Genomic DNA, 5000 nt, shown 5'->3' with positions numbered 1-5000 from the left:
AGGAAGGGGGTGGAGTTATGTTCCTGACTAAGAAGGATATAAACGTGAAGGGTGTCACATATGGAAAGAATACAGTAGAAATGATAATGATGGAAGTAGAAGACAGAGATAAGAAGAACAGAAAGTTTGTGATAAATTATGTGCCCCCAAAAACAGCCTCATGGGAGGAGAGTGAACATAAAAGTATGTTAGAGGACACAAAGATAACATTAAACAAGATAATGGAAGAGGGAGGAAAAATAGTTATGATGGGCGACTTTAATTGCAAAGAAATCTGCTGGGAAGAAATGACAGTAAAGGGTGGAGACGGCTCATGGGGAAACGCTCTACTCGAGATGGTTACTGACCATACAATGACACAATGGATACAGGAGAACACTAGGTATAGAAATGAAGAAGAGCCATCGAAACTAGACCTAGTAATTACATCCGAACCTAGAATAGTGGACAAAATTGAATATAAAACACCAATAAGTAAAAGTGACCACGTATTGATTGAACTGGAACTTAATGAAGAAAAATATATGAAAAGAAATGAACAATACAGAAAAGGAAGAATGATGTATGAAAAAACAAACTTTGATAAAATAAGAGAATTCTTTCAACAAGAAAACTGGGAAGAAATATACAAAGAAGAAACAACAGTAGAAGAGAAATGGAATATTTTGACAAAAATTTACAAAAAAGGAGTGGAAAAGTATGTCCCAAGACAAAAACAAGAAAAAGAATATATAAAATGCTGGTACAACAAAAGCTGTAGGGAGTTAAAAGACAAAAGAGACAAATCCTGGACCAGATGGAAAAAAGACAGAAGACCTGAAAAATGGAATATATATACCTGCTATAGAAATGAATATGTACAAATGTGCAGAGAAGAAAAGAGAAAATATGAAAAAGATATCATAGAAAAATGTAAAGATCAACCGAAACTATTCTACAGATTTGTAAACAATAAACTGAAAAACAAACAAGACTTGGAAAAATTAAGACAGGAGGGAGTTGAATACACTGAGGAAATAGAAATGGCGGAAATTATGAACAAACATTTCAAATCAGTGTTTACAAGGGAGAACATACAACCTGAAGAGAACGAATGGAAAGAGAAAGTCCCCCCTATGGAAGAAATAATGGTAACAAAGAATGAAATATTAACACACTTGAGTAATCTTGATGTCAGAAAATCGCATGGACCAGATGAAATAGCAAACTGGATACTAAAAGAATGCAGGAATGAACTGGCAGACAAAATACATAGCATACTAAATAGTTCCTTGAAAGAAGGAAAAGTTCCAGAAGATTGGAAAAAAGCAAATATAGTACCTACATATAAAGGGGGAAATAAAGAAGACCCTACCAACTATAGACCAGACTCTCTAACAAGTACAATAGCAAATTTGTGAAAGAATTGTCAAAAGTAGATGGGTAAAATATTTAGAAAAAAAACAAGACAAGGACGATCATGCGTCACCAATTTAATATGTTTCTATTCAAGGCTAATAGATATAATACAGGAAAGAGATGGATGGGCGGACTGTGCATTTTTAGATCTAAAGAAAGCTTTTGACAAAGTACCACATAAGAAGTTGCTTAAGAAATTAGAAACTGAAGGAGGAATACAGGGCAAGCTACTAAATTGGATGGAGGACTTTTTGCAAGAAAGAAAAATGAGAGTAGTGATAAGAAACCAGCACTCAAAATGGGATGAAGTAATAAGCGGTGTTCCGCAGGGAACAGTTCTGGCCCCAATAATGTTTGCTATATATATTAATGATATGGATGAAGGAATAGAAAGCTATATGAGCTTCTTTGCAGATGATGCAAAACTACTGAAAAGAGTGAAAACTGAAGAGGATTGTGAATCACTACAGAGAGATCTAAATAAAGTACAAGAATGGAGTAGGAAGTGGGAGATGGAGTTCAATACAAAAAAGTGTAGTATAATGGAATTTGGAAAAAGCAAAAACAGAATAACAGGAGCATATAAATTGGGAGAAGAAGGAATAAAAAAAAGTACAAAATGAGAAGGACCTGGGAGTCATTGTTATGAATAATATGTCACCTGAGAAACATATAAATAAGATTTTCGGAGAGACTTATAATCTAATAAGAACGATCAAAGTTGCATTTACATACCTGGATGAAGAAATGGTGAAGAAAATCCTAATCACCCTGATAAGACCAAGATTGGAATATGCAGCAACGATATGGTCACCAAGTACAAAAAAATGTATAAAAAAACTTGAAAGAATACAAAGAGCAATTACAAAACTGGCACCAACACTCTCAAAACTATCATATGAAGAGAGACTACAAAAACTTGAACTACAGACACTAGATCAAAGAAGAGAGAGAGGAGATTTGATAGCTATTTACAGAATCATGAAAGGCATAGAAATTACTGATAGAGAGAATCTGATAAAATGGGATGACAGAAATACAAGAGGACACGGAAAGAAAAAAAAAAAAAAGACAGCTATAGAAGAGATTTGAAAAAGAACAGCTTTCCTCACAGAGTAATAGACAGTTGGAACAAGTTAGATGAGAAAGTGGTGTGTGCAAAAACAATACATGAATTTAAAAATAGTTTAGATAAAATGAGATATGAAGACGGGACCCCACGAGCATAGCTCCCCTTCCCGTAAAATACAACTAGGTAAATACAACTAGGTAAATACACACACACACACACACACACACACACACACACACACACACACACACACACACACACACACACACACACACACACACACACACACACACACACACACACACACACACACACACACACACACACACACACGTCGGTCAAAGTGGCAGCGAAGTTCGGACTCCGGAGTTATCCAAGAATTTCGAGGATCACAACGACAAGGAAGTACCTGTGTTGTATTTATAGGGAAGGGGAAAGCTCGTGGTGTAGTGGGAAGGTGATGAAAAAGGAGAAGGGGAGGGATTACTGAGGAAAATGGAAGGAAATGAGGAAGGGGAAGACTGGGTCCAGGAAGCCAGACGCCATGTCAACAAACGGCGACCGGATGATAATGAAGACGAAGGGATTAGCAAAAATGTAAAGATTAGAAATATAGATAAGAGCAGTGCAATGGAAGGTGAAGATAACTATTTCCATGGATTTAATGAGGGAGGAAATGACAACCTCCCCCGACTAGTAAATTTAGAGGAGAAACTAAAAGAAATGAATGAAAATTGGGAAGCTAAGTTTAACCAAATAAAGTTAATTACTCAAAGAGTTGATAAGCTGGAAGAATTAAAGAAGGAGAATCAAAACCTAACTAAAGAAATAGTAGAATTAAAAAGACAGTTAAGAGAAGTAAAGGAAGAGAATGAGGAATTAAAGAGGAGTAATAAAGAGAATAAAGAGTCCATAGCAAAAGAGGTAAGTGGTTGGAAGAAAGTACAAGAGAACAATAAAATTGAATTTAGAGGTATAATGAAACAGCAGATGAAAGAACAAACTGAAAACACAGTTATTAAAGTGATGAGGGAGAAGGAGAATATAGTAAGAGACTTAGCAGATAAAAAGAAATGTATAATTATATTAGGGATGGAAGAGAAGTATAATCTAAATAGGACTACAAGAATAAAGGAGGAAAAGGAAAAAGTAAATAATATATTAGAATTTGTTCAAGAAGATGAACCAGAAATAGGGAAACAAATAGAAGAAATGTATAGGCACGGGAAATATACTACAGATAAGACGAGACCAATTAAGGTTAAATTCAGGTCACAAACGACAGCAGATAATATCTTAGCAAAAACAGGGAGACTAGCAGACAGTGAGCAATATAAAAATATATGGATAAAAAGAGAAATGAATAAAGAGGAAAGAGAGGATGAGAAAACAAAAAGACTAGAAGCTAAAGAAAAAACAAGAAAAGAACAGAGACAGAAAAAGAGAAATTCTATTGGAGAGTAGTGAATATGAAAGTGAAGAAATGGTTCATAGCAGAGGAAAACAGAAGGGAAACGGAAAACACAATGGAAGTAACAGAAAATTAAAAGTGTCTTACACAAATACAGATGGATTAATAACAGGCTTGAACGAACTGAATGATTATCTGAAGGAAAAAGAACCGGACATAATGGGAATTGTAGAGACAAAATTGAAAGGTCCACTACCACCCAACAGTGTAGGACATGGTGCATATGATTATTGGATTAGAAACAGAGAGGTAAAACAAGGGGGTGGAATTATGTTCCTGACTAAGAAGGATATAAATGTGAAGAATGTCACATATGGAAAGAATAGAGTAGAGATGATTATGATGGAAGTGGAGGACAGGGATGGGAAGAGCAGGAAGTTTGTAGTAAATTATGTGCCTCCTAAAACGGCCTCGTGGGAAGAGAGAGAGCAAATAGGTATTTTAGAAGACACAAGGATAACACTAAATAAGATATTGGAAGATGGAGGAAGAATAGTTATAATGGGTGACTTTAATTGTAAAGAAATCTGCTGGGAAGAGATGACAGTGAAGGATGGAGACGACCTATGGGGAAATGTACTACTTGATATGATTATAGAACATACAATGACGCAATGGATTCAAGAGAATACTAGGTATAGAAATGAGGAAGAACCATCGAGACTGGACCTAATAATCACACGAGAACCTGAAATAGTGGACAAGATTGAATATAAGACACCAATAAGTAAAAGTGACCACATATTGGTTGAACTGAAACTAAATAAGGAAAAATGTATGAAAAAATGAACAATATAGAACGGGGAGATGAAAAAAACAAATTTTGATAAATTAAGAGAATTCTTTCAAAAAGCAGACTGGGAAAGAATACACAAGGAGGAAACAACAGTAGAAGAGAAATGGAATATTTTGACAAAAATTCATAAAGGAGTGGAAAAGTATGTCCCAAGACAAAAGCAAGAAAAAGAATATGTAAAGTGCTGGTACAACAAAAGATGTAGGGAGTTAAAAGACAAAAGAGATAAAGCTTGGATAAAATGGAAAAAAGACAAAAGACCT

This window comes from Oratosquilla oratoria, chromosome 37, assembly GCF_046742065.1.
Source record: "Oratosquilla oratoria isolate Oo_2021 chromosome 37, ASM4674206v1, whole genome shotgun sequence".
In the NCBI taxonomy this organism is placed as follows: domain Eukaryota; kingdom Metazoa; phylum Arthropoda; class Malacostraca; order Stomatopoda; family Squillidae; genus Oratosquilla; species Oratosquilla oratoria.
This window is presented reverse-complemented; position numbering follows the sequence as displayed.